We start from the raw sequence: 12,978 nt of genomic DNA, 5'->3' as shown, positions 1-12,978 counted from the left end.
AGCAGCTTTCAGTTTGACGCAGAAGCTTAACTTTAGTAAGACTAGTAATGATGCAGATGCAGACCCTTTGTAACTTTTTACTTCGGTTCTTCCATACAAAACAATTGAATAAACAGAATATATACAATCATTTTTAAAACACTACAGTTAGGCTTTATTTAACATAATATTATTTTACTTTTATGTATTTAATGTAATCAGACAACTGTACCTTTCAAAAAATAAGAAAAAAAAGGTCAGTGTTAAATGATAAAAATTAAGACCGTTTCAACGGTTCAAACATACATACTATATACACTATATTGATAACATATTCAGAGCATGTGAACTAAGAGCATCAAACTGTTGGGGGAGGATTCACACCTCAGATTAACAGGTTGAAAGTTCTCCGCAGACAGCAGTAGACAGTTATATTAGATCAGACTTTTCATTGAACCATTAAAGAAAATGTTTCACATGTTTGTATTGTTCTGTTTGTGCTGGTGGACTCCGATGGGTAAGTTACAAAAGCATTTTTACAGATATTACAGCTCATATTACATGAGCATATTTTCTGTTGTTATATGTACCAAATGTATATATCATGAGATTTAGTGATTTTGAATTCAGGTGTATTTTTAATTTCAATTTCCAGGACTTCTATCGTGACTTTAAATTTATATTGCACAGAAAGCAAATACTTCAACTGAACAACTTTCATATTCCAGACGTCTTTTGTTATTTTAAATATCTTAATTTCAAAAATTGCGAATGCTAATTCTAGTAATTTCTTAATATTTTTAAAAGTCCATCTGCAGTACTCATAAATAGCTACAAAATGTCTTGACAATTCATTGAACAAAAGTTTGTGAAGTGAGATTCGGTGAGCCCCTCATCTCATTTTTTAAAAATCTATTGAAAATATCCAGCAGAATTAAACTTGTACTTTAAACTGTAATTATAATGTATTTAAAAACACATTGATTTAACTTTAGAAAAGTTTAAAATATATAAAGATCAAATTATTGGTTCATGCTTATCTGCCTTTTCACGTATCTCACTTTTCACTTTACCTTTGTGTCTTTGCTGCTCTGCATATTATTCGGTTCATATTTAAACAATTGAATCTACAGTTGATTTCAGGCTTTAGAAACCATCTGGTGCTTTAATCTGTTTTTGTTTGTTCTTCAGGTGTGATTGGTGCTGAAACAAATAAAATACAGATGTCAGTGATGGAGGGAGATTATGTCCTTCTACACACTAATGTTACTGGAATAAATAAAAAAGACAACATACTGTGGACATTTGGAGCTGAAAACTCAGTGATAGCTAAAACCAAAATAAATAAAGATGCTCTTGATGAAAGATTCAGAGACAGACTGAAGCTGGACAATCAAACTGGATCTCTGACCATCACAAACATCAGAACTGAACATGCTGGAGTCTATAAACTAGAGATAAGGTTCGAACAAACAATATCAAAATCATTCTGTGTTTCTGTCTATGGTGAGTAGAAATCATTTGTCCAAATATTCACATTCTTATTTTATTAACTCACACTTACACACTTACTGTTATTACATTAAACGCTCACTTAAAACGCTGAACCAATAATTAGTTACAAATTTTTGATTAGATTTGTTCATATTTCTGTTTATTCTGTCATGTTGTCCAGCTCGTCTGCCTATTCCTGTCATCAGCAGTTACTGCTGTTCATCCTCCTCCTCCTCATCATCATCAGTGTCCAAATGTCTGCTGCTGTGTTCAGTGTTGAATGTGAGTCATGTGACTCTCTCCTGGTGCAAAGGAAACAGTTTATTGTCCAGCATCAGTGTGTCTGATCTCAGCATCAGTCTCTCTCTACCTCTGGAGGTGGAATATCAGGATAAAAACACCTACAGCTGTGTGCTCAACAATCCCATCAGCATCCAGACCACACATCTGGACATCAGTCAACTCTGTCACACATGCGCAGGTACGGCAGTGCTACATATATGTATTTATGTTCACATTCACTTGCATTATCTTTTACTCTCTCTTTTCACATCCTCTAGCCTCAGCCTCTCTGATAGTGTTGGCTTCTACTGTTGCTGGAGCTCTGTTGATTGTAGCTGCAATTGGGATCTTCTGGATTTGTAGGAAACACAAAAAACCAGACCAAGATGGCAAGTGCTTCCTAATGGTTTCAAACAGCTTTTAATCAATTAATAGCCATGATTATCATTTAATCACAATTGATCTTATGTCTTTGGAGTGAGCACCCTCTGGTTCTTTAATATGGGAAGAAACTGAAGTGTAATAATTGGCTTATGCAATTTATGTAGATTACAGTCATATCAGAAACATGTCCATATTTATATAATGCCATTGGATCAAACTCTTTATTCATTTCACTCTGAAAACAACAAAACAAATTCTCAATGGCATTAAAAAACTGGAAATGAAAATGGAGAAATGCTAGTCCGCCAAGATTCAATGATAAATTAACCTACATAATCAATTCAATAATAAATTAACCTACATAATCAATTGTAATAATTATTTTCATGAAATTGTGTACAGATGAAGTGCTTAGCTAGTGTTCAAATGAACATATTTCTGCATGGTGATGTTTCACTTTTTGAGCTTAAAACACAATATTTCTCTATGATTTATAAATTATGTATATAGAACATCTCTAAATTTAATCATAAATATACTCAGCTTGGGAATTTTTGTGTATTTGAACAATGTATAATTAAAATTTATTAAGGCTGTTTTTATCAATGCTTAATGCTTTGACAGCACTAATAACATACAGTGAAGAAACAGATCTAGTTAAGATTGAGTATTATTGTTGTTTAATGCATCTTGTAAATTTATTGAAACAGATGAGACTAGGGATGAAGAGGTCACTTACGCTAAACCGACTTTCTATAAGCGAGATGCGTATAAAATGGTAAGATGATTTATTTCAGTGTCTCTGTGAGTCACATTTAGATGCTCTTGTGTTTTTGTCTGTATAATGATTTATTACATACATCACACACAACAGCACCATAACAGATGTTTATAAAAGCCATTTATAAAAGCATCATTCAATGCAGGACACACTGACACATATCCAGTAGGCTATTATAACTCAATGTATCATTGTAACTAAAATAATTATATTACAACAATTAAGAACAAGTCCATTGATGCAAATAAGGTTGTGTTAAGACTTGAAAAACTTGATTAACACGTGTTAGCATACTAAAAATAATCTCATTTATAAATATATATAATATATGGGGTGAGCAAGTAAGAAGAGACTGTTGTCAGTACTAGCGTTAGCATGACTGTTGCTCATAATGTAGCTGCCAACACCACAAGCACAACTGAAACCACACCAAAACTCAAAGATAACAGAAACTCTTCTAAATCCCCAATATAATTGTCCCAAATATTTCCCTTTACTCAAAAACAAATAATATAATGTTTAATTTTAACATTTACAGTCCTAAAAATCCAGCTGGAGCATCTTCAGCATCTTAAATAACTGACGTCAAGACTGACCACATTATACTTTGGTAAACAGGCTAGATCTCTTCTGTGATTCAGTTAGGAAGTCACATGACACGTGACCAAAAAAAATGGGTCATGGACCCTAACCATATAATCGTGCAAAAAAAAAAAAAAACACACTTTAGCAGGCATATCCCCCTGTAGGCTGCTAGACTGGTTGCCCACTGAAGCTAAGCACAAAAACTACACTCTAAAAAATTATTTAAAAAAAGGTGCTATATAGCATCAGAAGTGGTTCTTTGGCTCGTAATCATAGGGGAACCACTTTTGGTGCTATATAGCACCATAAGAGGATTTGGACAAAACGAGTGCTGACAAGCCAGGAATATACATATACAACATCACAATATACAGGGAGTTGTTGTTTTATACACATACAAAATAATGCAACAAGCTTGAAATATGTACATTTTTGAAGAAGAGAGAGTCCTGGTTTACATATACTGTAGCCCTGTAATCAGGTAACTTTTTCGCCTACGGTCTTAGGCCTACATTAGTTCTTTACTTTATTTGGAAAATCTAGTCTTTTTAACATTAATAGTGAGTGAGTGAGTGAAATTACTGAAAATTAATAATACACAACCATGTGCAAACTAAGTTGTACACTCTGAAGTACTGCAGTATCTTTCACTCTTTCACTGTCAACAGTGTACTAACATTTCTGTAAGTCCTTCAGGATTTAAAAAACAATAGAAACTGCAACTAGACCTGGAAGAGGCCCAGAAATAGAGAAAATACTGACTTACAGTGACAGGAAGTAGTGTAAATCTGTGAATGAATGTTCCGTGTATGGACACTGTGGGACCATGTCAGTCAGAGCACAGTTCATTCATTGAGCTCTTTTCTAACGAGCTCATGATCTGAATCAGGTGTGTTAAATAAGTGAGACATGCAAAACATGTATAACATGTGGGGCGGGTCACCAGGACTGGAATTGAGAACCGCTACTTTAGGATACTGGATTCCAAACACAAAATATATATACAGGAGAAGTCCGAGTGCTGTCGAGATGTCCTCGCTCTCCTCTGTCATTAACTGTCCATCCAATGTGAGCACAATGTGGTCATACTGCACAAGATGACCCTCCCTACAACCTGAGAATGGCCCTGGGGAGAGGGAATAATTGCATTTATTTGCAAGGCAAACCTTATGAGTTAAATTAATTTTAACTATTGTCATACAACTGCTCAAATACTTTTGGCCATGAACTGAAAATGTAAAAAATTTCTCTTCAGTTTGATAGCACAATTTGTAAACCAACAAACAAAAAACTAATGTCTGCACTGAAATCATCTGAATAACAAAATGTGCAATAAGTGTAGTGCTTTGATTAGACTGTGTTTCACACACTGTAGTCAACTGTTCATGGCTCACCTCAACTTCAAACAGCAACCCTGGGTCCTCCTTGAACAGAGCAGGCAAGAGCAGAATAGCTGCCAACTGTAGGCCTTTAAACAAAATAACCTCATTAGATTAACATAACATGGTGGATGCTTTTACCCATTTTTTATTTTATTATTTGTTTTACATCCATTATTGTGTGTAAGACAGATAAATGCAGGAAAGAAGACAGGTATGATCTTAGGCAGAGAGGTAGGTGAAAAACTAAGCAGTAATGATTGAATTACCTTTTTTCAGTCTGCCATCTTCACAGTCATCAATCATGCACCTGAACTTCTCCTTCAGGGGACTCCGCGAAACTTGAAGGACTCGGGGTGTCATTACAGAGAGCTGTGTGAGAATTTGTTGGTCCACATCAACATTGGCGTGGTCTCACAGATCCAAAAGGAGCTTATGTTAAGAGAAAGGCAAAGGAGGAAAGACATGTATTAAAATATAGTCATAACTCATACAATTAAATAAGGAGGCAATTAACACACTATTGTACTGAGCATTTTGGCCAGTATGAAACACAGGAACTCAGAGAGAGTCTCCTCTGTGCTATATTTGGACACAAAATTTGTCTGATAGCATTTTATCAGCACCATCCTTTCTTTGAGGAGCTCTACGTTTGGTCTAAGATTCTGTTTCCTTCATTACACGCAGATGTTCCCTGATGCTTTGATAATTTTCTCCAATGTTAACAAGAGCTCTTTTCATCCAACTTGACAATGTACTGATGATTTTATACTCAAACACATTTCCTTTTGATTTTTCAGTTATTCCAGCATGAACCATCTGTAACAACATTAGAGGAATAATTTATTCAAAAATGTAATTCCAAACCCATATAACTCACTTTTGATGAACAAAAACACCCACAAAAACTTGTTAAAAGTAGCTTATGTAAGTCATGTGTCATATCTTGTGAGGTGACAAAATCACTTTCTAAATTCTTTTCTCACTCAATATACAGGTGCTGGTCATATAATTAGAATATCATCAAAAAGTTGATTTATTTCACTAATTCCATTCAAAAAGTGAATCTTGTATATTATATTCATTCATTACACACAGACTGATATATTTCAAATGTTTATTTCTTTTAATTTTGATGATTAGAGCTTACAGCTCATGAAAGTCAAAAATCAGTATCTCAAAATATTAGAATATTTACATTTGAGTTTCAATAAATGACCATCCCTACAGTATAAATTCTGGGTATCTCTTGTTCTTTGAAACCACAATAATGGGGAAGACAGCGGACTTGGCAATGATCCAGAAGACGAACATTGACACCCTCCACAAAGAGGGTAAGTCACAGAAGGTCATTACTGAAAGGTGTGGCTGTTTACAGAGTGCTGTATCAAAGCATATTAAATGCAAAGTTGACTGGAAGGAAGAATTTGGGTAGGAAAAGGTGCACAAGCAACAGGGATGACCGCAAGCTTGAGAATACAGTCAAGCAAAGCGGATTCAAACACTTGGAAGAGCTTCACAAGGAGAGAACTGAAGCTGGAGTCAGTGCATCAAGAGTCACCACGCTCAGACGTCTTCAGGAAAAGGGCTACCAAGCCACTTCTGAACCAGAGACAACGTCAGAAGCGTCTTACCTGGGCTATGGAGAAAAAGAACTGGACTGTTGCTCAGTGGTCCAAAGTCCTCTTTTCAGATGAAAGTAAATTTTACATTTCATTTGGAAATCAAGGTCCCAGAGTCTGGAGGAAGAGTGGAGAGGCACAGAATCCATGTTGCTTGAAGTCCAGTGTGAAGTTTCCACAGTCAGTGATGATTTGGGCTGCCATGTCATCTGCTGGTGTTGGTCCACTGTGTTTTCTGATGTCCACAGTCAGCGCAGCCATCTACCAGGAAATTTTAGAGCACTTCATGCTTCCTTCTGTTGACAAGCTTTATGGAGATGCTGATTTCATTTTCCAGCAGGACTTGGCACCTGCCCACACTGCCAAAGGTACCAAATGCTGGTTCAGTGACCATAGTGTTACTGTGCTTGATTGGCCAGCAAACTCGCCTGACCTGAACCCCATAGATAATCTATGGGGTATTGTCAAGAGGAAGATGAGAGACACCAGAGCCAACAATGCAGAAGAGCTGAAGGCCACTATCAGAGCAACCTGGGCTCTCATAACAGCTGAGCAGTGCCACAGACTGATCGACTCCATGCCACGCCGCATTGCTGCAGTAATTCAGGCAAAAGGAGCCTCAACTAAGTATTGAGTGCTGTACATGCTCATACTTTTCATTTTCATACTTGTCAGTTGGCCAAGATTTCTAAAAATCCTTTCTTTGTATTGGTCTTAAGTAATATTCTAATATTTTGAGATACTGAATTTTGACTTTCATGAGCTGTAAGCTCTAATCATCAAAATTAAAAGAAATAAACATTTGAAATATATCAGTCTGTGTGTAATGAATTAATATAATATACAAGTTTCACTTTTTGAATGGAATTAGTGAAATAAATCAACTTTTTGATGATATTCTAATTATATGACCAGCACCTGTATAAGGTTTGAGTATACTGTAAAGAGTTATTTCAAACGAATATTCGAAAATAGCACTCAAATCCAGTAAATCGACACATCAAAATGCTTCACAATATGATATGACATTTGGTCACGAGACATGCAAGTTTGATTTGTGAATATGATGTTACAAAAAGCATTGTAAATGAGGTAAAACACTTACTTTAGGTGTCTTGTTGATAATATTAACCTCTGCCTGCTCCGCATTGTAAATCAAAGCAAATGTCTCTCTGAGAAAAGTTTAGGAGCGCACATCACATAAATGTCTTTGCAAAACAATATGATGTTACATATTGTGAATGAGATAAGTCACTTACTTTTGGTGTTTTCCAGAAAGTAACATCTTCTCAGTCTTCTCAGTATCACGAGTCAAAGAAAATTATGTCTATGAGAATAGTTTAAATATCTTTATAAAATAATATAACGACATAAAATACATATGTAAATGAGACTAAACACTTACTTTCAGTGTTATCTCTGTTAAAACCAGTGATGGGAATAACGGCGTTATAAATAAACGGCGTTACGGACGGCGTTATTTTTTTCAGTAACGAGTAATCAAACGAATTATTGTTTCCCCGTTACAACGCCGTTAACGTTACTGACAATAAAATGTGGCGTTACTATTATATTATTATTAGAATTTAATTTTTCAGTTCATCTGAATGGATGCGCAGTGTAGCTGTATTTGACGTACTATAAACTGTAGTGTAAAGGCGCACGACTCGCCGTCGCTTTCTCTCACATACACGGATGCAAAGAAAGAGACAGAGCAAGAGAGTCTTTCATAACATGCAGAATTGACGCGCTACATGTAAACGATATTCTTTGTTGTATTTTCCTGTCAAAATAATGGAGTTCCTAAGAACTGCCGGTTTCTCTGTTAGTGGGCGGAACTAATGCGCAAACGACAATCTCATTGGCTGGCGCTCACCTATTATCGTACCTGTTTTGATTTCAGCAAATCAATTCGCGCGAACGCAGACAGCGTGATTAATATTCATGAACCCAGCAGCTCATTAATCCTTAGTGCGTTTTGTATTGATGACAAATATGCATTCATACTTGGTTATTCTAATTACTAAAGTTCTATCATCATATAATATTAAATTATCATAATATTATATTATAATGCTTGACTGACTGATACTAAGTGTCAGTAGATAAATAGTGTAGATTAATGTACAATGTTTTATAATAATAATTTATTCTTTTTAGTGTCCATTTCATTAATTTGACATATTTAATATTGGGGGCATCCAAAGTTATTTGACATTTTTTAAGAAGTAACGCAATAGTTACTTTCCCTGGTAATTAGTTACTTTTCTAATGATGTAACTCAGTTACTAACTCAGTTACTATTTGTGAGAAGTAACTAGTAACTATAACTAATTACTTTTTTAAAGTAACGTGCCCAACACTGGTTAAAACCTCCGTGTCTGCACTGTGAGTCAAAGGAAATGTCCTCTGAGAGAAAAGTTTCGGCCCGTTTAAACGTGCAAAGTATATAAATATCACTAAATCAATATGTTATAAAATACATATTGTAAATGAGATAAAACACTTACTTTCAGTGTTTTCTTGTTAAAAAGCAACCTCCTCGTCAGCTCCGCACCACGAGCCGCACACACAGAACAACAATGTGATGTTATAAAATTAATACTGTGTGAATAACATAAAACACTTAAATCTCTGAATTTTCCGTCTTTGTATGCTCCGCATCGCGATTGGGTTGATTGAGAAAAAAAAAACAAAAAAAAAAAAAAAAACTTGTGGATTATTCAACTCTTTACTGATTTTACTTTTATATGGTATGTGTAAATGAGTTACAGAGACATTTTATTTTGTGTGTGTTCATTAAATAAAAAAAAATATTGTGAATGTGTGTGTGTGTATATAACATAATATTATAAATTAAAATCTGATGTACAGTTAGTAAATTAAGTTTAATTTACTGCAATTACAAAATTTGGAGTATAATGAAGTGAGGTGTGGGCAAGTACGGTAACCCGAATTTGTGTTCTGCATTAATCCCATCCAAGTGCAAACACAGTTAAAAAACTTAATGGGTGGCTTAATGGCTTCTTTATGAACAGCAGTGGTGTTAACCACCCCCAAGAACCGCTGAAGAATCACTGAAGAACCATACAGGGACGGTAGTGGTGCTACATAGCACCTCAACCTCCACAAAGAACTGCTGAAGAACCGTTTTGTTTTGTTTTTTTGTTTTTTTTTATAAAAGAGTATAGGTTTCTGCTTGAAGAGGTGTTAGTGAGGCCAGCAGGGGGAGCTCTGTGATGTGAGCTATGTGCTCTGTGATGAGACACAATACTGTGAACCCCCCACCCCACCCCCTTTGAACACTGTCCTTTGAATGAGAAGTTAAATGAAGGTCTAAAAATCCCATGGGACTACTCGTAAAGAGTAGAAGTGTAACCCATTAAATCTTGATTAATCTTTGTGACATCACATTTTTTTCATTTAAAATATTTTTGCAGAAAGTTAAAGAGGAGGTTCATGCGGAGGAGGATCATGTGGCGTACGCACCTATCAACATTAGAGGATGATCTTAAACGTTTTCTAAGTACCAGATCAAGCTGTCTTCGCTAGGAACCTCCAGAGACCAGGGCCATGCCACAGAGGGGCAGTGACCTGGGCTGAGCTATGGTTGAGTTTTGGGATTGGTGAGAAGAATCACCAACATCTGGCACAAATTCTGGCAAAAGAAGGAGAAAAAAAAAAAAACAATTTCACGATTGGTCTTCAACGAGCCCAAAAGGGCCCACATCACACCTCTCTTTATTTCCCTACACTGGCTAGCAGTTGCAGCTCGCATCAAGTTCAAGACATGCCTGCATATAGATCAGCCACAGGTTCAGCACCCGTCTACTTCCACTCACTCTTGAGAATTTACATTCCATCCAGAAGCCTGAGATCTACAAGTGAGCGATGCTTCCATCACCATCACAGAGAGGCACAAAATCACTTTCCAGAATATATTCATTCACTGTTCCTGGCTGGTGGAATGATCTTCTCACCTCTTTCGTCAATATTCGACTGCATCCAAATTATATGTAGCCTATGTAATTATACATAAATCTTCCTTTCCTTAACTTTCTTCAAGGCTTTCTGTTGTAGCTTGTACTAATCTGAACAACGTCTGAAACTTTTATTTTGAGGATTTCCCGTGTTTATTTGCCTCTTTATGATGAATCGCATGTTGTATTCCTCAATTGTAAGTTGCTTTGGATAAAAGCGTTTGCTAAATGAATGTAATTTCCTGAAAACTCCTAGTGAACCTATAGCAGGATCATGCTGTTTTTTTTTTTTTTTTTTTAAGTGTGATATTTAGAAATCGACTAAAGAAAGAAAAATAGGTTGTTTTTTGATCTTTTACCAGTTATCTATACTGTAAAACCAATTCAGTTCTTTAATATTTGATTCATAAACTCCTCAAAACTAATCCAGACTGTATGTTCATCTATATGTCTCATTTTATCTTAATGTGGTTTGACCTGTTGGGCAGACAAAATAAAAATTGTTAACATGCCAGTGGAGGTTTGTGGAATTTGAAGCAAACGTTTTGATAAATCATTAGGCCTACATTTAGTAAATGTGTGGTTAGTACAGTGTTCTGGTGGATTTTTAGTATTTATGTCCTTACTAGGTAGCCTGTTGCTTCAATGTTGGTGTGTCTCCAGGAAAAAGGCTGGTAATCACTGACATAATGACATTTGAAGTCAGATACAACTAATGCAAAAACATCACTACTTTTTTTTTTTTTTGGTGTATTGATAATCATTTGGATAACCACAGTATCACTACAAATACCATGGTTAAACTATGGTTAGTGTAGCAAAACCATGGTTAATTTGTGGTTGCCATGGTTTAACTATAGCAGGCGTAGGTAACGTCGGTCCTTAAATGCCAATGTCCTGCAGAGTTTAGTGTCAATCCTGAAAAACCTCACCTGCCTGTAGCCTTAATAATCCTGAAGGCCTTGATTAGCTTGTTCAGGTGTGTTTGATTAGGGTTGGAGTGAAACTCTGCGGGACAGCGGCACTTCAGGACCGACGCTGCCTGTCCTTGAACTATAACAATGTTTTTTTTTTTTTTTGTAAAACTATGGTTAATGTTCATACATGCAATAATACAGAAAGGGGGAAAAAAAAAAAAAAACAAACAAACAGGTGCTAAACAAAAATTATGTATTTATATTTGTTGCATGAACATACAAAGCATTTCCAAACACTCAACTTTATCTTATGGCACGTTCCATGGCTGACAAAGAGAACATTTAAGAACACAGAAAGTGTTAGGAAAAAGGCTGGTGTGTAAATTCAGTTCCATGGCACAGAATAAATAAAGCTGTTGTAAAAAAAAAAAGCATCTACAATTTATAATATTAAGACATAGCATAATTACTAAAACTGTTAGAGAAACTTAAATGAATGTGAAAAACCTGAGCATCTGACAATATAAAAATGGCTTTTCTTAAAAGCTTGATTCTTTCACTATATGTATTTCAAAAATAACTTTTGAACACTGAACATTTACCTTTCTGAATCATCTACAAATATAAAAGAACAACAGTGTCATAACAGTTGTAGCTGGTTTCAAATGCTCACGTGAGTATTTTTTCATCATCCCCGACAGTCAGTGGCATCCAAATATTTCAAGTATCCCAAAAAGTAGTCCATGCAATCTGATCACTTCGTATGATGATCAGACAAATCTTCAAGTCATTGTTCAACAAAGTTTCTGTTTCAGCCTGTCGTTTCCTGATCCTGCTTCATTCCTCTCCTCCCCACTGGCCTCCATCAGCTATATCATGAAGCGTGCTGTACAGGTGCGCTCTCGCCGGATCTTTGAGCAATGCTAAGTGCGTAGTTCTCAAAATCAGTTCATACGCAACAAAACAACTTAATTAACATGATTACTTAATATGAATTCTTTTAAACATGATTACATGCTATCAGGACTGTTATCAGTAGTGTAATTGATCTGGTTCTGACAAATTAATCAAAGATTTGATACATCACGTGACACATCAAACTAGCATTTCCACTCATGGAAACAGATAAATGACGAGATGCAGAGAGACATCATGTATAGTTGGAACATGAACTGATGGGGCTCATTTGAAGTAATTTATTAAGAAGCCAATGGACAATATAAACTTTCTGACTGTGTGGGGCATCTGACTGCTTTCCAAGAAGAGCGCAACTTATTTACCAATATTGTGATAGTGTCAAATGAGACTGTACAGGGGCTGAGGCAATGACTAACGACAGCAGTAGAGTAAACATTGCAGAATTGTCTACTAGTACACTTGTACAAAATCATATAAGTATTAAATTGAATTACTGAATGTGAGACTGCGTTTAGGGTTCTTACTAATGGGGCATTTTTAAGACTTTTACCCTGTCCAAATACCCACACTTGCTGTCTTGGCCACTTGAGAGTGCGTGTGCGTGACAGTGCGTGCTTAAGACTGTCCCAGGTCTTAATAATGCCAAAACGCAGTGCC

Source organism: Onychostoma macrolepis, chromosome 22 (genome assembly GCF_012432095.1).
Source record: "Onychostoma macrolepis isolate SWU-2019 chromosome 22, ASM1243209v1, whole genome shotgun sequence".
Classification (NCBI taxonomy): Eukaryota; Metazoa; Chordata; class Actinopteri; order Cypriniformes; family Cyprinidae; genus Onychostoma; species Onychostoma macrolepis.
This window is presented reverse-complemented; position numbering follows the sequence as displayed.